The sequence below is a fragment of the Pagrus major genome, chromosome 8 (assembly GCF_040436345.1).
Source record: "Pagrus major chromosome 8, Pma_NU_1.0".
Taxonomy (NCBI): Eukaryota; Metazoa; Chordata; class Actinopteri; order Spariformes; family Sparidae; genus Pagrus; species Pagrus major.
In genome coordinates, this window is record NC_133222.1 from 14,090,173 (window position 1) to 14,115,179 (window position 25,007).

The 25,007-nt window shown below is 41.8% G+C and overlaps 1 pseudogene; it reads right to left on the reverse strand.

The window, feature by feature from the left end:
• Positions 1–432: 432 nt before the first annotated feature.
• Positions 433–23,035, reverse strand: LOC141000941 (LHFPL tetraspan subfamily member 3 protein-like; annotated as a pseudogene).
• Between the last annotated feature and the right edge of the window lie 1,972 nt (positions 23,036–25,007).

Sequence of the window (25,007 nt, forward strand, 5' to 3'; positions counted from 1 at the left end):
GTTGTATATTTAATAAGGAGCAGAATATTAAAGGAGACCTACTGTGCTTTAAATATTTTTTTCCCTTCAGTGGTTAATATAGGTTCCTGTGCATGTAAAAGATCTTGAAAGTTCAACGTCCACACCAACAGAAGCTCCTCTCTCCCTCAGAAAACACTGCTCCTGAAACAACTCGTCAGTAGTCTCGCCTTTCATTCTGTCACTTTGTGACATCTCACGTCACCATAGTATACATTTGCATAATTTAGCAAGGCTGCTGTGTGTTTGTTAGCGGTACTGGGTCAGGCATGTGTGAGCTGACCAATCAGAGGAGACTGGATATTTGGGAGGGGAGCCTTAAAGAGACAGGAGCTAAAACAATACAGTGCTGCAGCACTGGACAGTATCAGAAAACTGATGGGTTTTTTGAGCATTAAAGCATGTAGACCTATCCTAGTAACCTGAAAATGAGCATTACATGTCGCTTTTAACACTCCTTAATAGGCAGAAGACCAGGAAGTAGGTTTGTCATATTTTTTGAGATGGTACCCAGCTGACTCCTTACTCAATGTTGACAAAATATACATTGTCATTCTGTTATTATATTGATCACTGACTGATCATTATCACTTGGTTTATATAGTTCCCTTTCAGAAGAGAACACAATCATGACTATACTCAAAATGGGTCAAGAGCAGGAAGTGTGGACAAAAAAGGGCAAAATGGTTGCACATGGTTGCTATTTTTTAGCGTATTAAACCCAAAAGCAGGCTCATGCAGCTCTTATGGTTATGTTCAAATTCATTTATAGCTTCCTAAATTTAGTCTTGTTTTTATAGAGGCTGCCTCAAAGGCTCATTACATCAAAACTTTGGCTTTAGATACAAGAGCGTACCGAATGTGATCCTTTTTTTTGAATTCAGCTCATGTAATCTGTTTGCCAGACTCGCGTGTGTTTTATCACAACCCTAATGAGTGCACACTTTCTATTTTCAGTCCGGGTGGAAAGTCACATGGTTTGTGATTAATGAGGAGTCTATTCTTAAAGCGAAATTTAAAGTATTCTCATTTATTTTAAGTGCATGCTTTGCCAGACCACTATAGCACAAATTGCATTGCGAGCGCACTTTTAGAGCAATTTGTCTGGTTCCACTTGGCCAAAACAAAATGAGATTTCTCAATTTGGGGTTTAAAATAAATGGAAATTTAGGGAAATTGGTTTCCTATTCTTTGATGCATTTGCTGTACATGTGATAATTGTAGAGAAATGTTTAACAATTCAATGAATTAACTCCAAAAATAAAAATATATATTTTGTACGCAGCATTGTAACCAAAGAGAAATAGAAAATGACACCTAAACAAACGGAAAGGGTGAGCTTATCGGTTTAACTTAATGTGGTTTTGCAGAAACTGACAGTAACATTTATTCTGGTGATTGGGTTAGAACATGACATGACTTCCAGTGCTATGTGCAAGCAAAGATTGAATTTCCCAAAGGATATCAATAAAATATCACATTTATAGATTTGTAGATTCTCACCCTTGCTCTCAGCCAGCAACTCTTCTGTCATGAGTCCATCCTGCCGGTTCCCCAGGACGAAGGCCAGGAAGGAGAGGATGAGAGCGTCCAGGATGCCCATGATAGCCAAGATGTATGCCCAACGCACTGAGCAGGCCCCCAGGCTGTATTTGTCCGTCTGTTCTCCGCACATCCGCCGGACCTCATCACTGTCCCAGCCATCAGGATAGATCATACAACCGAGCACCAGACAGACTCCTAGCGAGGGGCAGAGAGGGGAAGAATGGAACAAAAGATATAAGCAGAACAAAAAACGAGTTCGAGGCAAAAGTGCAGTGTAATAAATGAGGCCAGGGATAATGAGGTTTTGTGGGGAAATGATAAAGAATCATTTCAAGTGCTTTAAAAATCTGAACCCTTACATTCTCCTCTCTGGAGATTTTGCCGTGGCTCTATTACATTTATCACATTGATTTTCATTCCCTCCCTGAGGCGGGGAATAAGTGTCTAGACACAATGAGTGCCAGTGGAGGAGCAGTTAAAACAGCAGTAAACAAACACAGCAACAGTCATAGCCGGACACAATTGCAGCGAGAGATTTGGAGTGTAGTAACGCCTCTGATAATGTGAAATGTATTTCCTCACATTCACGTACTTCACTTTTTTTTGTTACACAACTTCAACACCTCTCTTTCTCTCCCTCTCGGATTTTAAATAGTGGTAATATTATTCAGTTATTATTTTAACTGGCTGCTCCTCATTCTCAGTTGTTGCCCGAAGGGTAAAGATCTCTCTCATCTTCAATTTGGCTCTCTCTCATCTTCGGTTTGAAAGAGCTTCTTCTCTGAGGTGATGCTGCGGCAGAACGGCACAAGAAAAACCAAAGCCCGTGCACTGTCTTGCAGCTTTTTTTTTTTTTTTTCTTCCTCTTTGGATTTTAACTAAGCACTCCTCATTCTCATCTTTTGCCCATGGGGTAAAAAATCTCTCTCATCTTCAATTTGGATGAGGCTCTCCTCTGAGGCGGTGTTGCAGCAGCACAGCATTAGGCCTGGAAAAAGAAGCTGACTGCACAATTATCCGGAGTGCATTGCACATTAATAATAAAACATACACCCCACTTCTTTAACCCCAAAACACTTTCTTGCAGTGCCTCCTCCCTGACTGCTGCTTGTTTGTGTTTTAAGGTTGAGGCTTTTGAACATTATTTGAGTTTGCTAACCATGTAATCTGCATTTCTAAGGACCTGCACGCTGCTTTATTTGCAGACCTTTTAACATAAATGTATGCGTACATAACTTAAGTTTCAATGTCTTTTCTTACAAACTAAAATGAGAACAATATGCTCTCTTCTTGTATGTATACACAAGCTGCCCACACACACGCGTTAAAGTGCACACACACTGCAGTTTGTTACAGTAGTGCTGCGGTCTTTCATAGTGCTGAAAGACATCAGGGGGTGTTGAGATGTTTCGGAGAGAGCAAGTGAGTACGAGGCAGACAAACTGCGTACCCTCGTCTCCTCCACCACCTCCCCCCAGGGCTCTAACTGTCATAACAAATTCCTATGCACACAGAGATTCACAGAGCAAGTACTCAGGTACTTACTCAGACAGATAGAGGGGAACTGCAGTGAATTATTTTATTTCATTTTCATTACATTTTTGTGGCACAGAAAATATTCCTTTACATCGCTGAGCAAACAACATGTGATTAACAGCTCTGGTTTTATGAATGATTAGCCATTGAATCAAGAGACGGACCCTTCACACTCAAGGAAGACTTAACGTGACCGTGATAGGTTGTGATAGGGCATCGCTAGGACGTATGCCGCTCAGCCCACGTGAAGGCTGAATACAGTATAGCGTCACAGTCTGTCAAATGTCGTCTAGAGCTGACATGATTCAGCTCCTTGACGTACATTGTGACCAGCTAGAGCAGACAGTGAACAGGTTCACTTCCACCTGCATCACATCTGTCTGCCTGTCTACCACTTCCTAACAAGTCTCCAATGTCCCTGAAAGCACCTTTCATTCTTTCTTTAAATTGGCTGAAACAAGAACATCTCCAACACCAGTACATGAAAAACACAGAATGTTTTCCTCGGTGTCTAACTTTCTGGTTTGTCCAGTACTATAAGCTGTTTGAAGAAACAGTTAACACTATAACGATAGTTGCACTCCTCTGCAGATACCCCAGAGGAGTTTGATGCAGTCAGTGCAGAAGAAAGGAGAAAACGCTGCCTCTGTATGTCCTTGATGGAGATACAAAATGTATTCTGTATGTCAGACTCTGTGTGTTTACAGCCCAAACCCAAAAACAAATAGTAGCTTGGAAGATCAGTTAATTGTGTGTCTAGTTTGCAATAATGTAGTTTTTCTTTTAGAGGTGCAGTTTGTTAGATAATTCATTCTTGAGTCCTTTTCCCAGGTCGTCACGTATTGTGGGTTGGTGGCCGGCCGAGCTACCAACCCAGAGTGTCAGTGTAGCCTTTTGTTTAATATCTTGAGGCCATCTTGAAAAATAATTGTTCATGTTGTCCGTAGGGTTGGTGTGTTTTGCGCAGGGCTTTGTGGGCTTTCTTTTACAGCAAGACACACTTGCATGTTCAGACTTGTTGTGGTGAGAAGGGCTTATTGCTTTATTTATTCATGCTGCTTATAAAACATGAAAAAGAGAAATAGTATGACTTGAACTGAAGTAAAAAAATGTAAAGGCTACTACAAATATAACATCACATTTGCTCCGTTGAAGGGAGCTGTCCATCCTGAGACGATGCTGGAAAGCTGAACTCATCAGTCAGCTGTCATGTGGCAACAGTGAGGGGAAAGCTGTCTACACATTCTCTGGGTGCTCCTCCATTTGTGGTTTGGAGAAAGGGCGATCACAAAACTGTGGTGCATTGATATGAGTGAATGAACTGCATGACTGCTATGTATATCATGGGGGTTTATTTAACAGGTTTCACTTAACAGAAGGCGTGCCACGGAGGATCAAAAACCATTTGAAATTCTACGAGTCGATACACATCACTATTCTCTCTCCACCTCATGATGCATTTACTACAAAGGTAACAAAAGCTTTTCTAGATCCTTCTGGGTGTCTCCTGCACACATTTGGCTCGATTCAGCGCCGTCATAAATATTACATTGAGTCTCAGGAGGGAGAGAAGAGGCGCACAGAGCTGTGGAGCAGGTGAGAGAGAAAGAGGGTCCAGGAAGAAGACGAACAAAAGAGGAGTACACTGACAAATACTGATAGCATCAGGGGAGGGAGAAGAGAACAAGCGATACACGAGCAGTAAAATATCTGTCACGGTCGCTACTTAACACTGTAAAATATCTCCTCCAAAGCCTGCCTCTGCAGATGAACATCTCTGAGGGATGCACTGGCGAGGATCATACCAACAGAGGGTGCCACATATGCCGCTCCTGTTCCCAGAAACAGCTTGTGGTTATAGGAGGAGCACATGTCCCCTCCATACACTGTAACAGTAAGCCTGGAGTCAACTAATCCATAACACCACTTACATAATGAGGAGCTTAATCAAAATTCACAGAGGAAAGATAAAATACCTTACAGTGCACTCATTTTAATATTACCGAAGGAAGTGATTTTAAATAAATATGTTAAATGTGATACGGTGCATTAATTCAAATGCCATTAGGGATGTATTGAGACAAAGTAACACAGATGCAATATCCAAATCAATACTAAATAGAGTTAGAGATATCGAGATTGATGAGAGAGACTATTGTTAGCAGCACTGACGGCCAATTTTTTTGCATTGTGTTTTTTTTTTCTGTTTTTTTTTTTTTTTACCACAGATAACAGGCAGAACATAACAAAGCATCATCATGTCAATTTTAAATTAAATTTGAGTTAAACAGCAACAACAACAACAAAAAAAACCACAACCAGACATCATGTTTTTTATATTTATTTAGTTCCTCTGTTCCAGAAAATATAATTCCCCATTATAATCGGACTGACTTGAATTATAGGAAAACAACAAAATTAACCAACAAAGAATTGATAATGAAAGAAATTGTTAGTGGCAGTCCTCAGGCTTATTATTAAAGGATAAGTTCACCCGAAAATGAAAATTCAGCCATTATCTCCTCACCCCCATGTTCCTGGAGCTTCGCGGCAAAACAGTGTGTTGTGTATAATCAGTGTATAAACGCTTAACAACTGGTTTATAACACGTCATAATGTAGATGTATGCAAATATGTGTTTATTAATGTACTTGTTAACGAATAAAAACTCCTCCTGTGGGCGATAATAAGTGAAAGCTGTTGTACAAAACAGCTGTAATAACAAAATATATCTTCAAATGAGAAGTTAAAGATTTATAGCTACTTACAACTATCATACTGTAGGGTAACTAAAAGTAAAGTCCAAAAAACATGATCTAATTATCGTCTGGTATCTGTTGGCTTCACCCGCTCGCTCTACATTGGAGCAGAACTTCCTGCTGCGGTAATAAGCGGCGTGCTTCAAACCCTGGCAACAGAAATAACAGCACACCTGACAGAACACAGCTGTCAGTCAGAGTGGAGACGAGATATTAACCGACGCCATTATCCTTCTCCTTTCAGCTTTGCCCTTCTCCGTGCTCTCCAGAGACGGCGGGAGGAGAGGAGCGGCAGACAGGCGCAGAGAGGGAGAGACGGATTATGAGGTAGGGCGAGGCGGGGAGAAAAAAAACAGAGGTGGTGAGAGACAGAGCCCGTGTAGGGTGCCCCGTGTGTGGCCGCCAGCAAGTACCCAGCACCACGCCAACGTCATGAGCACTGGCTACCATATGCTGGAGCCCCCCTCGGCGCAGCTATTCTCAGCGTTTACTCCTTTTTGTCTCCACCTCACACGTACACCTCTCTGTGTTTGTCTCTTTTCTCTCCCTGGGAACAGCGGGATCATGCAGAGTGGAAAAACTGGACTAAGAAATGGTTGTTGGCTGCTTATGTAAGAGACTGTAGGTAGGGCAGATTAGGTGTGAGCAGTCGGTGCAGAACGGTATGATGGCGGTAGATTTGTCAGAAGCACGCTGGCTCATCTTCCGCCAAAAAGACGACTAAATCCCATCGATACTGAAAGAATCCCATTGCCTCATATAATCTCTGTGTGTCACTTGCGAGCAGTGTAGGTGACTGGAGGTCCTATGTGACCTCCAAGGCAGCAGCTTGATTGGATTTTTGTTCCTGGTTTGCAGACAAAGAAAAAAATAAAGCACTTATACTGTCGACTGCCTTCGAAAGACTATAGGGTTTAATCTGACTCATGTTTTCAGTGTTTCGGCGTGTCATCGATTGCACCGCGTGGCAGATGGGAATACACAGTGATTTGTAATTCCTGCTCTCTCTAAATCAACATCATTTACACATCTGCAGCACATCTAAGCAGCCATGAAACGCGATTCACATTTTTTAACTCCCACAGTCTTTTTTCTCCTCACCTCATTTAAATAGCTGTGACAAACTAAATTATGCACACACACATCCCGACCTGCTCTATCTCACACTTCATATGGATCCAGTTCTTCCACACACACACATACTGTGTACTGCAACCACTAGAGGGCGCTGCTCAGAGTCAAATCGGTCTCACACGGACCTCTACTTTTCCTTCAACGAAGTCCAATCTCCTTCTAGCTGTTCATAACAGCATGCAAATGTTTAAAACTTCTCACCAACTCGCATAACCTCTCCTCAAAAAGTTCAGCCATTTTTAAAACTTCTTCCTCTTGTCCTGTGGTTGTGTCTTGTTAATTATTTGCTACACTGCCCCCCACAACTACCAGAGGTACTGCTTCGTTGGTCCGTATCTGTAAGCTTTCAGAGAACGTGCAGAAATACAGAGAAAAATGAACACAGCATAGACAAAAGGCTCTGTCCTTATCCGTATCTAGTGTTGAACATAAGTGAACCTTTACATTGCTCACTCTCTCTGTAAATTGTACACAGTGGCTCAGCGCTGAAGATCATTTTGTCGCTTCTTCTCACAGTGACACATCTCGGTGCTGATGAATAAGAGAGTGTGTGTTTACTGAACTGGTGAATGAGCCAGTGGCTGGCAAAGTGGCATTTAAGGTAAAGACTAAAAGTCAAAAAGCGGCACAGCCGCTCTGAGAAACAGCTCTGAGTGTTTATCCCAGTGGGGCTCCCCATGAATATGCATAGGTGGGTTTGCTTCAATGTTACAGTTCATGTTACACTCCCACGGGTGAAACGGTGACCTGAATGTGGACAAAATCTCACTAGTTCAAAGGGTTCCTTCTTTTGTGCTCGTTCTTGCAGAAAGCAGCGGACAGGAAGCTCCACAGGAGGAGATACGAAAAGACAGTAACGTTATTACTCACATCCAAAAAGAACAAAATAACAGCTTGTGATTGTTATTCATTGGCCAGTAATGTGATCTACAACCCCTAAAAAGCATTGCTCATCCCTGATGCTGTTGTCTGTGTAACCGTTCTCAGAATTAAGCCTCAGGCAGAGTGAGATTCCTGCCAGTGCTGAGGCACAGCGTGACAGTGTGGCTCGGTGCTCGAATGACTCACGCTGCTGAGACTGGAGACAAGCAGCCCAAACACCACGTTGTGGGAGAGAGGTGGGAGCGGTAGCAATAGCCTAAAGTTTCAAGGACCAAATGGTTACTTCTGCATGTTGTAATGGTTTGACGTCAGACTGCATGTGTTTTACATTTCCGCAGGCCTTTTTTTTTATAACTTCCTGTTTCCTGTTAGCACTTAAATGCACCAACAAATAAGATATTGCCAAAACAATGCCTGCTCGTGATTTGATTGTAGGATCATACAATGACTGGGGGTAAAAATAAAGCAGTCTACCTTTTTATTCTCTCTACAGGTTGATTGTGGCATGAGTTGAAATGAAATGAAAATTCAGTCATTATCTAGTAGCCATCATGCCGATATTTTTTTGTGGACTATCCATGTGCTTGACGGTGAGTAGATTTTGACTTAATCTTCACTTTTGGGTGAACTTATGGTTTAATGGAAAGTCAGCCTAAGAATGGAAGCAGTCTTAACTTCGGAGGAGACCAGTATTCATTTTTATCTAAGAGGAAGAGAAAATCCTCCTTAACTTAATCTGTAAACAGCTTCTGTTGAAGAGCTCTGTTGAAGTCAAGTCTCTCTAGCAAGCTGCTCAGTATTTGTCCTGAGAGATTGTTGTTGTTGTTATTTTGATATTGATAGTGATATTTCTCCTGTAATGCTCCGACAAGCCACTGTTGGGATTGTTTGATCTTATGCGGGAGTATTCACACACCGTATTAAGTTAAAAATTCTCCCTTTCAAAGATGTAAAATCAGATTTTTTTGTGCTTAATTCAAAATCACTAGTTTTGCTTTTGTGTTTCATAGCAGGTATGAGATTTTTTCTCTTTTTTTACAATACATTTAGCAGAAAAAAGATGCTGGAGATGAATATTAATTATCAAATTCTGGGTTAGGTTTACTATTTTGGCGCACTGACGCCATTTTGGACAATAATATAATATAAGTTAATAAAATAACCTGTATCCATTACGTACATATCTCTGTCACAACCGTTTGGTAGCTACATTTGAGCGAGGTGTGTTTATGTATGTATTCAGTATTTATAAGAGCATCAACCAATATATTGATACCGGAATTTCTATAGTCCCTAATATCATATCAGCATCAGGCCCGAAAATCCAGTATTGGTTTGACTCTAATCCATTTAGGAGTGATTGCTTGTTCTATATGTGTGTTTTGAATTCTGGTGGTGGTGGAGCTCTACCCTGTATTTAAAGGTTAGTTATGTGTTGCTTTTCCTTGAAAGGCTGCTCTCTGGTATACTGTCGGCTTAGATATTATATGCAGTATTTTCTGGGACTGAATAAGTAATGTCTGCCACAATCCAAAAGGATTTCAGTTCACATTTTGAGCCTGTGAAAGTCTGAATTCTTTCATCTAACTCTGCCACCAAGGGATGCTGTCCGTTTGATGCTCTACTCCACATGCTTCCCTCTATAAGCTCCCAGGTTTTTTGCGGGTATTCTTCCATTTGCATTTTGCAGGGTTTAATCCATGGTTCCTGACTGCATTTGTCCAATTTACTTTCCAGATTCCTGTGATTAGTCTTCCTCATATAACTCTCATAACTCAATACTAAGCAAAATATGGTTCCCTCATTAGCTACAAGGCTTTCTGTGAGCATTATGTAGTCAAATGATGAGGGTGTACAATAAGACTGATTAATCTAATCTTTCCGAAGGCCATTCCAGACTCTTAACAGATTGTGGGCAGCATCAACCCCCTCTTCAGGAATTCTCTCTGGCTCCAAAGATGAGTGAATGACTACCGAAACAAGATAGCCTAGGACTATGACAATGATATGCCATAATTGCATCCAGAGCAATGGGCCATTATATTAAGGGTGCATGATCTATATAGTGGGACTTAATGGAGTGTGAAAATGTGTCACCACTTAAGTCCGCTTCATGGTCCAGGTTTATGGAGTGGAGATAGAGAGTTATGAATGCGGAGATGCTATGATTGAAACTGTTTATTGTGTTAGAGAAAAAAGATTGAGAAAAAAAGCCTATAGAAGTTAGAGTTTCATAGTTTCACACAGCATGGACAGGAGATGAACATTTGTTTTGACAGCTGGCTGGACACACATTTTAAACAGTTCTCCAAAAGAAATACTTCCAAAGTTTCAACGATACAGTGGAAAGTGGAGCAAGACAAACTTTTGAAAACTGACTCCAGCTATCTCCCCTGGAAGATGAGGAACATGCTTCTTGAGATGAGCTGTCTACAGTCCAAATCTATTTCTGCTTGAGTTGCTGGCAAAACTCGCTGGTTGCTAGAGGGTGAGCAAGGAGCTGCAGGCATCCTCTGGATCCCGCTCCGTCAACATCTTCAGCAATTTTCTGCACAATGAGCACATAATGCCCAAAGCTTACCTACCGATTCAATTCAAAAGATTAGAAGGAGGAAGAAATGGCTTATTTCATCAAATCATCTCTGTTCTGTGCCGGTACAAGACTTAAAAAAACTTTTTAACTGCCTTGCTATGCTGCAAATAAGCTTCCCACATGTGTGTATTGCATATTATAGTGCACCTGTAGGCTGCAGGAAGCGCTCTGACTTTTACAACAGGGAATAAAACTCAACTAGAAGGAGATCTAAGTATCATTTCGAGTACAGCATCAGAACAAACCTGATGTACGAACCCAAAAGAGACTGAAAAAGACACTTCTGTATCCAACAGGAGAGGATGAAAAGGATGAAATGTCTCAATCACCACCCACACAGTTAATCAGTTAAACAAGAAACTCGAGTGGGTTGCACCAGCTCTTTGTCAATCCGTTGGCCTAAGTTTCTGTGTAAAGTTCTTCCTAATTTCTTAGTAACTAGTTTCAAACTAGTGATTTAGCCTACTACAGGTTGCAGGTGAAAGTAATCAATGGTGTAAACAGGACGTGGCTATAGCATTAGCAGCAGTAGCCTTTAACCTCCCAAAAATATCTATCTATCTATCTATCTATCTATCTATCTATCTATCTATCTATCTATCTATCTATCTATCTATCTATTAATCTATTAATCTATCTATCTATCTATCTATCTATCTATCTATCTATCTATCTATCTATCTATCTATCTATCTCATTGTCTCCTTGGAGTTAATGATCAGTGACTTCTCATCTTTCAAAGCTTTTCTTTAATCCTTCCAACTTTGGCCAGTTGCTGTATATTCAGGTGGCGTGTGTGCTCTGACTCCTAATTTCCACACAAACCATCCGGTGAGACGGCGCCTCATTATTACACATTGATTGAAGTTGGTATTACAAAGGAGAGCAGGCCGCCTACAGATGAAGCTGGACATGAGAGAGGGACACGGTGTACTCACGGTGAAATTATCGAGTGACTACACTCAAGTGAAGGTTGACACAGGGGTGAGACATGTGCCTCTATAATAAATGTAGCACTTCAGGTTAAAGCAGAAGTGGGGATGCGGAGCTGGAGGCTGGAGGGAGGGGGAGAGGAGTTGAGGGATGAGTGCAGCGTAAACCGCAGTGAGCAAAGCAGGAGGGAGTCAGGCTGGGGTGGAGGGCTTATGTAACAGGTTCAGATGCAGCCTGTACCTCCACAGAGGATAAAGATTGGCAAGGGCAAGGCTGATCAAAAGAGACCTGAATTCTCTGCGAAAAATACTGACGAGACCACCAGTTCAGGAGTGAGGAAGGCAAAAAGCCACGGCTTTGGTTGGAATGTGCTCTCCAAGTCAACAGTTAACATTTTCAACAGGACAGACTGAGAGTTACAACGGCATTTTATGTGGAAGTAGCAAAGTTAAAAATGAAATGAAATTAAAAGTACAAGATTGCATAAATGCACCCTCCAGCCACCACTTTCGAGCAATAGTGCTCCAGGACTAGATTGATTCAGGCTACTGCAGCTGAAAGAAATTCATTTTATTGTATTTCAGTATTTTTTGCATATGTAGTGTTGGAAGAAGTATGCAATTATTTCAGTAAAAGTCGGTGCTTATCATGCAGAATGGCCCCCGTCACTGACATATTTACATGTTTGTTTGTTTGTTTGTTGGTTGGTTGGTTTATCAGCAGGATTACACAAAAACTACTGGACAGATTTCCACAAAACTTGGATGGACGATGGGTCTCGACCAGGAATTGACCCCATTAACTTTAGTGTGGATCGGGTTAAAGGGATGGATCCGGCAAGTTTTTCTCACCTTTCTTTATTGTTTTTTTTTCTCAGGTGTATTTAGTTGGCTGGTATCTATGAGTGACTACAATTTGATGCAGTATGTTATAAAAATATGGTGAGCTTAAATTATGGTTAAGCAGTTGCGGATGGTTTAAAATTTAGAGTCGAGTTTGATAATGGATCAGGCTTTAAGTTAAAAGGGACTGTTTGGCCTTGGTGGAGTGCTGTTCCAGTTACTGATGTATTAACATGCAAACAGTAGGCCTACTGTACGTTGCCCCCTGAACTAAGTAGAAATATAATTAGCATAAAATGGAAATATTAAAGTACATCATAGCTGACCTGAAGACAGCACTTGAGAAAATGTACTTAGTTACTTTCTAGCACTGTCATAAAGGGACACGTGCACTCCGACCATTATTGTCACAACAGCATGGAAAGTTTTGTCATGGGTCACAGTGTCCTTGCTGTCCCACCTCATCCCTCCCTCCGTGGAATAAATCAGCAGCCTGAGCTCCAGCCCGAGCCAGGCCACATCTGAGATCACAGGGATTAACTCAGGCAAATCTATAGTCCACACCGTGCAGGGCTGCAGGGACACAAAACACAGGGGGAGTCATGCTGATGACTTGGCTGGCATTTAGAGTTTGTATTCCACAGCTCTACACGCAAACTCACAAGGTGTGGGCTAATTAATCAGCATTGATATGTTTGATTTAAAGTAAAAAAAACATGAGATGTTCTTCAATGATAGCAAATATGCATTACAAAAATAGCAGCACACGGACATTCCTGCAGATCTCTTACTGCGCTGGAAGGACGGTATTTAATTACGGACAGAAGATACAGTATCTGCATGTAAATTATGCGTGTGTGTGTGTGCAATATGTGTGATGGTGTGTGTGTAGTTGTCCACCATTCATCCTCTCCTGCTGTCCACGATCAGCAGGAGTGTGAGCTGCATGGATGATGGTTCCCCAAAGCCTCCCGCTGGCTATAATTAGGTGGTTCAACTGGCTGTATGTGTTTCTTAATTACAAAAATGCACGCAGGAGTGGAAGGGTGTTGATTTGAAAACAGATTACCTGTGCAGTCGTGGGGGAAAATGGGTAAAAAAAACAACCAAGATTGTTTGTCTGATTGCATATGAAAAGAGGGGAAATAGGAGAGACAGGTTAGAAGACAAACACACCGAAATGATCTGTCTGTTCTCTAGAGATCACCCCCATCTCACCTTTAAATGTTGAGCCACCTGCTGCGAAGGTGCCATGTGTGGATAGTGCACAAGGCAGTGCTGTGCAGCCAGTTGATTTGATTCCAAAAAGGTTGCGGGTCAGCACATTTAGTTTCAGCGCTGCTCTGAAAAAGACTGAGTGAGAATACAGATCGGCTCTGCAATTATCCGGAACCAGCCTGTCATCACTTCTCTTTACCACCTGACTGCCACTGTCATGCACCCCAGACAACTGTTGTGGATTTGAGCCAAAACATTTCTGGAGCGTATTTAGGATTTGAGAGCAACTCTGAAGAGGATTAATATTTCTGATGCTGCAAAATCTCTCGGGTCGGTCTTGTTTGTTATGTTAACATCAATATGAGCCCACTTTCTACTAGTGTTTCATAGTTAAAAGCACAAATGCAGAAGCAGACAGTCCACTCCCATGTTGTTTCTCTATCTTTGTTAAACCAAATCTGCCCCACTGGGTACCCGACTTGATGTGCTGTGGAGAGACATTACTCCTTGCTCTGTACGCTGCTGCCGCAGCACGACTGACTGGACACATCAGACTGTTTCTAACATGATGATGATAACCGGCAGCCCCAAACTGTCACAGATGGCTGTAAAATAACAAAAAGGTCCAAAGTAAGATTAACCTTCGTCACAGGCTGCAGCTTAGATGTTCCAGTGTAGCATTTATGATGGTTTCAGGTTAGTTTACTTCACATTCATATAATCTCCCAGATTCACACTGCGAAGACTGGACAGAGGAGGAGCAGGAGGTGCACAGTTACAGTAATAACATGCCACAGGTTAGTTATTGATCGGATCAGGGGTGTAATCGGGGTATTCGTAGGCCCTGAAAGAGTAAATTCAGAGAAAAATAGATCATTCCATTTGACCGTGTGCATCAATCATTCAATCAAACAGAAAGGTGTTACAAAGACCTATTCAAGAAAAGGTTTCTTGATATAAAAATAATACACAACAATAAAGCTGTGCGACGCAAAAACTCAAAACAGTGAGCTAAAACAACAATAAAACTCCTTTGCGCTGAGAGGAAATGCAGAGTCAGATAATGGTCAGGGATTGATTGTTCATTGAAAAAAGGTTCATTCAGCAGCTTTGAAGATGACCTTCTCAACTTCTCCCCTTTCACTGTGGTCGCACTGTGCCACTGTAGCACAGACAGCGTTAGCAACTTAGCCACTGCTAGCTGGCCGGAGCAAAAAACTACCGTAAGAATCCCAATTTGACCTAGAAAATGCGATCTCAGTGTTATGAAAAGGCAGGGTAAAACAGCGGGTTGTAAAATAAGTAGACATGTCAGTTTTCTACACTGTGAAGTCAGTATTTACTTCTTATCTTAAGTTAAAGCAAATCTATTGCCGGTGTAAGTAAAAGGAGCTGTGTCTGCGTTTTCTAAAAACTCGAAAGACAAGAACTTTCCTTCACGGCATTAACTTTGTCTTTCAAAGAACTTCAGTCAAAGTCAAACGAAATTGAAGTTAACTGAACTATGGATAAATAATAATTCACTGGCATTGATAGAGCGGTATATTAACTTAAATCTTTAGGGTAAACACAGAGCTGTGTGAAATTGGTCAGGTTCATTCGCTCAGTGCGACATTCAGTTAAGATCCAAAAGGTCATTCAAGGATGTGCGATAAAAAAAAAAAGAAAAAGAAAAGCTGCAAAAGTCAGTCAAACATGACAAACTTCTAATGTGCTTGTTTGTTTTGTTTACAACTTTGGGATGAAGGCAATTATGGACAAAGCTTAACAGCACTTCATCAAATTCAAGGCAACTGTTTTCGTGCATTTTAATAGAAATGTTGTTAATTTATATGCTAATTTTTGCTATGGCATTAAGTTGTTTGGGATTGGCAGCTCAAGTTGCTTTTCAACAAAGGTGCATGTGGACAAAAAAGTTAATTAAGCCCTGGGCAGGGATGGACTGTTGTGACTGCCGTATGAACAACAAATGTTGCTGTGAAGCAACGTGACACGTACACACACAAACACAGGAAGTCCAAGGTAACAGAATCAGCCTTTTCCTCAGTCGAGCTCTGATCTGCTTTTAAAGGCCTGATATTCAGACAAAAGTGCTCATTAACCGCATTAACTCTGGAGAACTGGAGCACACAAGTCTGGTCCCGCTGCAGCGAAAAGCGTAGCTCTATGACAGCTGCTCTCAGGCCGAAATCCACCGCTTTCCACCTCTGCATTAAACTGGACCTCAATTCTCCTTTCAGAACAAACCTCTCAATGGAGCTAATGGACCATGGGAGTGAGAGTCAGTCACAAAGAAACACAGATAATGATACACAGAGAGAGAGAACTAGAAGACCCAAAGGATCTGTTACGTCTTCCCTGAGATGTGTTATCTGATTTGCTTTCTGTCTCGTCTCTCTGTCTTCTCTGTCTCGCGGCCCTCATGCTTCTCTCTCAAACAGTTATTTTGTCTCTTTATTGTCTTCTCTTGATCTTCTCACTTTCCTTTCTCACCATTGTCGGGCAGTACAGGTTTAAGGTTTCAAAGTGTTGATCTATCATTATCTAAAACCAAATTTTGACTGATTTCAGCCACAAGAGCCCTCCTTACTTTTCTGCCTATACATTCAGTGTCAGTGTATTACGGCAGCAAATGGGGAAGTCAGACGAAGTAGTATGAAGAGGTCAGGGACGGATGGTCAGATAAAAAAAACAAAACCAGGACACTGACCAAGGAGACTGCTGTTCGTGTCCACAGTGAGTTATTTTAAACTTACTAACATAGTTAAGTGAAGGTTACGTACATTACTTACCTGAAGTTACTCCTTTATCTAAGTACATTTACTCAAGTACTGTACTAGTATTTTATGTATTTCCATTTTCTGCTACTCTATACTTCTACTCCACTACATTTTGGGGGCTAATATTGTACTTTTTACTCCACTACATGTATTTGACAACTTAAGTCACTAGTTACAGTGCAGATTTCATGCCGCATCAGAGCCAAAGTAATTCATTTGATCAAAACCCCACTGATTCTGATAATCTGAAAAATGCTGAATATTGGATCTGGATAGGCCAATAATTGGTCGACCGACTAAATATATGTATTAGTACTTTTACTTGTACTGTGGATACTCAAGTATATTTATTACCAGGAAGTACATTTACCATCAGATACTTTAATCTTTACCTTTACTCAAACACTGCATGTAGCCCTGTGTAGTTAAGGGAATCACTGGCAATCGGTCTATTCAGTTGTTCACCTATGAGGTGTTGCTGGTTACAGATTTTTAATTGTGAGGATTTGATTTTTTCTTGACATTGTCTTATGTGATTGGTGACAGAATATGTTTGGGTTTTGAACTGACAAAACTGTTCACAACTGGCTAAAAAATTACAATGTAATAAACCCGGCATGCTTGCATTCAGTCCGTGAGCTAAATTGAACTAATCTTGAAGGTTTTTATGTCTTCAAACTGCCTCCAGAAGAAAATGTCATCCATGAGTCACTAATAGTATTTTCACAGAGGATTTTTAGTCTTGTCATAGTAGGACAAAGCTCAGGTGTTACTATTAACAATAACAGTGGCTCCAAGGCTTGTTCATCAGAAGTTTAGCTAGTCCTCTCAAAGATTATGGTTACCTCAATATGAAGCATGCCATCCTCAACCAACCTAATGACGCTTATATCATCATAAAATGAACTAAAGAGTGAATCCCTCACACCATTAAACAATCACAGAAGTATGTCTATTTTACAACTCTGTGTGTGTGCGACATCAGCGCAGAACGTTTTAAATTAAAAAGCCATCTGAAATACAGCAGCTCATTAGATACAAGTTTATAATATTAAACTATACTTCCACTTATCATCAGAGGAAGCCATGCAAGTGCTGCAGAAAGCACAGGCTTGCGCACAATCTGAAGTATCATCCCCAAAGTATTAACCACCAAAGACTTCAAAGACGAAGCAGAGGATGTTCCAGGATGCAATTTTGTCATTTTTGCTATGAATTCTAAGGCAAATATTTTCTCTCTTAATTAGTTCAGGAAAAACAACCACCAAGCCCGCACAAACACAACAGACCAAATAATAAAATAAGCAAAAAAAAAGGGAAAAACAGAAAGCTGAGCTGTAAGTAAATACAGTCCTTTGAAAACAGTCCAGTCTGTATCTTTCCAAATAGGCCACCCTCAGTCTGCACAATTGTTCTGCTGACTTTCTCTTAAAGCTTACGACTGTAAGCGTATGACTCATATGTTTTTGAGAAGAAACAATCCCATCAAATATAGAGAAAAGTCTGGCAGCTGAAATAACAGAGAAAGTCGACAGGGTATAAAACGGTGAAGTAATTACCATTGACCTCAAAGTCCTCTTAGTTAATTGGCATGCAGACCCCTGAAGAACTGCAGTCACAGGACAGAAAGAGAGAAACGGACAGCACGTATACTGTGCTCACTGAAGCAAGTTTATGAGGAGAAGAGATGGGGAAATAGAAGAGTGGGGTTAAAGAAAAGAGAAGGTATGAAAAGAGAGGGGAAAGTGAGATACGGCGAGGTCAGAATGAGCAAGTGAAACGAGTCGAGATGCACAGAAGGGTGAAATTGTGTGAAGGTAGCAGAAAGAGATAAGGTAAAGGAGCCTGTGCATCATGTACCTCGCTGTGCTCAGCTCAGCGGAAAAAACACACGCTTACATCTGCATGCCATGGACTTGAGCAGATGCACGCACGGAAATAGCTCTGGTGAGGAAAGTAAGAGAGGGATGGAAGTCCATCTAGGGCAGGATGGACGCAGGAGCATTTCTGCACTCAACTGTGTTTGGCTGAGGTAGACATTTTGAGAGATCTAATGTGTCCTGGTGGTTTGCTTTCTCATCAAACATTCAGCCTTTTTTACCTGGGCTTCACAGAAAGCTCTCCTCCTGGAGATGGCCGGAGATGTGTGCGTGCTCTCACAGACTGAGAGGAGCTTTGTGTGGTGGCGGGAATTTGTTATATGTTGTTAAGTGTTTATCCACAACCTTCTAACCTTTGCCCAGGGGGAACTGTGAAAGCGGCTGCAAGAGTGTCTTATAGTGTCAAACCATACGTGGCTGACAATCGTAGTATGACCTTGATATTGAGAAGTGTACCTAAATAGCCCTCCTACTCAGTTATATGCTGTTGTTACTAACTATAAAGCAAGAAACCTCGTACGTTAGTGGCATATCTTGAGAATCTTTCATCCGATCTACTTCACACTTGGCAGGTTTGTTGCCGAGGACCCAAGGAAGTGCAGTGTCGAATGTGGACACCAGACACATTTAATATTAATAAAACTTTTGAATAAACAGCGGAAGTGCTGATGTAATCATCCAGATTTTAAATTGTTTGATATAATTGGAGCAGGCCCCATGAGTCTGTGAGCAGTTCAGGAGGCTTAAGACTGGATCTGTAAACCCCTCACATTACTAGATAATCTGATGAACAGCAACAATTGGACAGCCTACAGGAACAGAGCCATTGGAACTGAAATGATGTACATTTGCAACACTATCTTATAACACTAATAATGTTAAATCCATGCTCTACTAAATCCATGGTGGTTACGTCAAGGCAGACGACTATACAGCTATTTTGAAATGAATAACTTTGCTAACTGTATGCAGTCGACTTCAACAAAACTACAGATGATTAATTATGGTTAAATATACGACAAACTTGTTAAAAAGAGGTAGTGGTGTGCTCGAGGACTGTCTTTATACTATCAAAGTCGAGAAAAACGCTGGTGTTCTTGCAGAAATTGGTCGGCACATGAGAGGAAAAAACTAACTTCAGCAATGCTGATCGAATATGAATCAAGATTTTGTTACTGCAAAGCCTCGCTATGCTGCATTTGTCTCTTCAAATGTTTTTGATTGATATTTGAGTCTACTTTCAAGATGTAAAAACAGAATGTTTATGACCAGACGACTGCTTTGGGTGCTCCCAGGCCTGGGTTGTTGAAGTGTTGGCCCCTGGCAAATATTTGTTCAAGGTGGAGCTTCAATTCTGATGTAATGCCGAATAGTTTGATGGAAAGTAGTGCATCATATGTTATATTTTAGCACAGCATGTTTTGAACAAGCACCGCACTAGTACCATATATAAATATATAAATCTGCACCAAATGGAGAGCCTTACAATGAGAAAATATAACAGACTGAAGCTCAGGCTGACCAACTGTGTCGATTTTAATTTCAGTTTGCGTAATTGGCATGAAATGTGGCGTACATTTGTGCAACCAACATGTTTGAAGGAGGAAAACAGCAGCTAAAGACACACACACATACACACACAAACACACACACACACACACACACACACACACACACACACACACACACACACACATGCACACGCACACACACACACAAACACCTACACACTTTCTTTCCCGTCATTTATCACCATTATATTGAGGGTTTACTCCCTATCAAAACATCAGCAGACAGTAAGGGACCCATTACAGATGCCAGTGTGCCACCTGTCCTCCGCAGGGCTAGCAAGTGAAGGCAGCGTGAGTTTAACCTTCAGCTAAGTGTAATGAAGTTTGACAGTGCTAAGCAGCCGGGCTTGCTCATTAGGCATCCCTGTGCCAGCTTGCCATGGTCAGGGTCTCTCCTCTTGGCTTTCTCTTTCATCTCTTAGCTGCAGAAGCACAAAGCCCGGCGGTCTCCTCATTAGACAGGCCTATTGCATTAATTCAGCCCGAATGTAACACACAGCGCTGGAGCTGGTCCAAATAACCCCCATCATTCGTGTTTGTTTGCGTACAGGGAGCCGGCTGCTTCGACCACTGGTGCAGCTGAGCGGACCTGTGTTTGGCAACGCTTGGACTCCTTTCAGAGGACGGAGGCCTCCGCTCACACTAGATGACATAAGCACACAGTTACAGTGACAAATGCTGTCAGCAGCTGAACCACTGACCTCTATAACATTTTAACACCCACTCTACCACACAAACACACACACACACAAACCAGTTGTCTGCAGATCGCTGTATATTTGGCTGCATTGTAGCGATATGTTTTAGGTGCTGTTACACCAGCATTTTCATGAAATGAAGAACATAGTTCATGTGGTCTCAGTCTCTGAGAAAAAAAGTTGCATTTGTAAACTGATCATCTGTTACTGGTCTGAATCAGGCTTTTGATATAAATATAAAAGTATTACTATAGAGCTCATTTATAAAAATGTGTCTCCATTTATACATCAAACTTAGTCTTCAGATCATGTCTGACGGCGTGCTTACATTCGATTCATAAACACTGCTGAGCATAAAAAACAGTTTTCTAAGATTCCCATTTATAATACACGCACCTGTGATCTATAAAACTCAAATCAACTTTGATTTGACACCTGCCTTGTACTTTACACTTATATGATTCCTGCACAAATGAGTGTTTAGTCAGGAATAATGATGGACTGAAAGACACAATCTACCTTTTTGGAAGATGAGATCACAGCGATGGTAGAGGAGATTGAAGTATTATTCAGTGGACTAAATACTGGGTCGACCAACAAAGCCCAACAAGCCGCGTGGGAGTGAGACGCTGCTGCACATTGTTCATGAAGCTCATGCAAAGTTGACCACAGGCTTGGACGCATGTTTCCCAAACTGCAATACCTCTACATGGCCAGCAGGAAATTCAAAAGTCTACACTTTGCTTCGCGATAAGATCCTTTCCACGTCACAGTAAGGTTTTATTAATAACTACTTAAACACGGTTTCCTGCTTTAATCATACTTTAGATAAAAAATTTATTACATGTTATAAATGAGGCTCCTGCATTGTATTTTTATGGACCATCATTTTTGACCAGCAATAAGCAGAAATATGTGCTTTTCATTAATTGAAGTTACATGCATGTGCACCCAGGTTGTGGTGATGCATTATGATGACGAACATGAACACCAAGGCGCTGATGTCTCTAAAGCAAAGACTGGTTTAATTCCAAAGGCACAATATCATGTTCCTAATAGTGTTGTGAAAAGTATCGATGTATCAATACATATTGATTCTGAATATTCAAAAGAGTTTCAATACTCATTTTCTGCAGTATTGATGCGCTGGTGCAGGCTGTGCTTTCTCGCTCTTGCTTCTAGCATATTGACAGACAAGTTGTTTTTCCTTTAATTGCGATATTTAAAGTACAAAACCAGGTCCTCGTGTTAAAAACAAATGTGCTGCTACCCACCAACATTCAAAATGACTGGAACTAGAAATGCCTCAACCCAGGGTGTCTGCCAAGAATCAAATATCAGTGCTCTCCAACACCTCGCTGTGTGGAACTCACATGGGATCATTTTAATGACAACAGACCAGGGGTTGTGTGGTCACTGAAAACTGTGAAAATGACAGAGGAATCAATTTGAATTCAATAATGGCACTGGTGTTGGTTTGGTCACTTCATGGCCTACACCTGAGCGGCTTATTAGGCTCAGTACTAGGCCAATAACCATCGTATCAGATGGGTGCATCCCTAATTGGAGCCTTTCACTCCTAAACTGATTGACAGGTTTTCTGAAAGGAAGGATGGTTGCTGATTGTTTGTTTATATCCATAATATTTTTTCCAGATATTTTGAAACACAATATGATAAGCTGAGAAATGCCTCACATGTGGCTGCACCTGTAGTTTAAACAGTCAAAAATATAGTAGTTGACTGTGAATTAAATATTGCGGTCCATTATATCCTCAGCAACACTTCAGCACCATGGACAGGTCTTGCACACTGTCTGCTTTACTTCACTTTGGCCTCTCCCACTGACGATTAATTTATCTAATCAACTGATCAATCAAAATCAAGTCCATCCCAGTGTTTAGGAGATTAAGTGTCAGGGCCAAGGACCCCAATCAGAGAGACATTAGACCTCAGAGACACTGGATCAAATCCGTCATGTATTTTTTTCATTTACAGAGACATTTATGTAAACTGTAACTGTGTTTAGAGAAGCTGGGAGGATCATCAAAGTTGCCCTGCTTGCATTTTGTGAACACATATCATCTAAGCCCCCTTTCAAGGTCCCTTCCAGCCCCCCGCGCCCCACATCAGGAGCCACTAACAGGCACTTACCTGATGCTGCTTGCATCCAGCCACAGATCTTGTACACGGTTGAGGTGCTCAGCAGGAAGAAGAGACTGAAGCAGCCGATGCAGGTGACAACCAGCATCATGGACATTCCAATGAAGAAGGAGGCGGCCTTGAACGCACCGGAGGGGATAGCGGCGAACTCGGTGAAGCTGCCCTGGCAGGCCAGCTCTCTGGAGAGTCCGTCTCCGACGCAATAGTGAAAAAGGCCGAAGTAGCCGGCCTGCGGCGTATCCACGCCATCCCCGATCCAATAGGGCTGTGAGAAGATGGTCACGTTAACGATACCGAACAGGATAGTGAAGATGGCCCATAAAAGTCCGATGACACGGGAGTTGCGGACGTAATTGGTCTGGTACAATTTCGCAGCTTCTGCAGACGGTAGCATTGATGCGGCAGATCCAGGTATCATTTTACGCAATCCCGAAGACTAAATGAATGTCGCGATCTGCCCGAGCGCACAGCGAGGACTGAACATCTATCACACGAAGCGTTTTTTTCACAGAAGCATCCCCGGAGCGACGAGAACGGGCGGAGGATCTGTCTATACCCGTGCGTCTGCAGCGCAGCAACATCTGCCAGGCGCGATCAAGTCATGACGTCGCATCCTAAAGCCAAGCGGTGAACCGAGCGAGGAGCTACAGCGTGAGGAGTGCTTGAACCCTGGATATGGCCGATAACTCTGAAAACTCACTGACTACAGTAGCAGAAACAGGTTCCCTCCCACTTGCTCGGCGCAGCCATCAGACGTGCTCATCGCCGCCGCCGCTGCCGCACTGTGGCGCTCACTGATGCCCTTGGAAAGCCTCGAAAAACACGAAGGAAATGTATTATCACAGCATATGATAACGCACCTATTTATCTAAATAGCAGCAGCCCACGAGAAGCAGCTTGTCTTATGTCTGCGACGCGTTACGGGCCTGTACTTACAGATGAGCGCAGCCTAACCGTGATAAACCATTCAGAAAACACGACGCCCCCTGCCAGATCGTTAACCGTGAATTTATTCTCCGGTTTATGACAGCATCACCGGAGCTGCCAGTGATGCTGGGAGTCGGAGGAGGCAGGGAGGGAGGGAGGGGCACAGGCGATACGCGCAAAACACCTTCTGGACAACGCTGCGTCAACATCCACTGAAATATCAGCTCTCAGGATGCTGTTAAATCAACAGTCCGCGCCTGCGTTCATTTTAAGACGCAGCCAGCTCTGCTCGGCTCTCATCAGGCGCTGCTCTGCTGCCACCATGTTATGTAACACTTCATGAGACTGCACATGCAGCCTGAAAACAACCAAAAAGACATACTGTGTGCGCTCAGGCCCTTTCTACACCCCAGGTTTCAGCTGAGTGATGATCACTCAAAGACGATCACTCAATGATCACAAAAGATCATGATCTCCTCCCACCTTCCTAGCTGTAGTGGCTTTTTGTTGTGTGTTTGTGTCACACTCGGGTGAAAGACACCAGCTATTGTTGGAGTGGTGAAGCAAGTTCTTACGTAAAACACTGTCTCTGTTCCCAAGCTCTACAATTACGTTCAGACACAAAAAAGGCAACTAAAAATACAAATGTTAGCGTTACGCAGAGAGGACAGAAGAAACCAGCAGAGATTATGAATATTTCAGTCCAAAATATCCCATTCTACTCATCGTATAATGAGCAGAACACATGAACTGGGCTTCATTTGGGCTCAGCTAAATCACAGCCTGTCCTCCTCTTACCTGTCTCTATTACCAGTGTGTTAGGAACATCACAGTGATAAGGCACAAGATAATCCGTTATTGATCTCCAGAGGGGAAATTCAAGTGTTGCAGGAGCACAAAGACAAATAAACAAACGCAAATAAAGATTGAAATAGGAGGTAACTCCAATTGTTAAATGAAGAGTAAAGTGTCTCTGCAGGACAATTGAAGACGTTATATGCCGTAAATGGCAAGTTAAAGTGACAAGTGATGATATAAAGTGTCATGGTGTGATTGGTAGCAGCAGATATTGTCATGGTGCAGTATGTATGGTATGATATGAAACATTAATCTTCATAATAGTGGCATAGTGCAGTACGATGTGAGTGAGAGTGTCAGAGTCCTGAGTTTGGCATAAATATGTTGTGATCTGAACTATATTATGTTGTATTTCCAACATAATATAGTTACTAGTTGCTTTGCTTATTGCATGCTGCACCAGAGCCAAAGTAGCACATTTTTAGAAAACATGATTCTGATAATCAGAAAAATGCTAATTATCAGATCCAATAATCTGTCAGGCAGATGATTGGTCCACCCATAGTATACAGTTTATACATCCAAGTAAATAAATGTTTTTTACCAGTATTTTTGATACTTGAATACATTTTCTGCCTGAACATTTCTTCTGATACATAAAAACATTTAACACCAGCCACAACAGCGTGTCATCATCGCAAAATGCGTTCCTGGTGACATCTATTGAGATT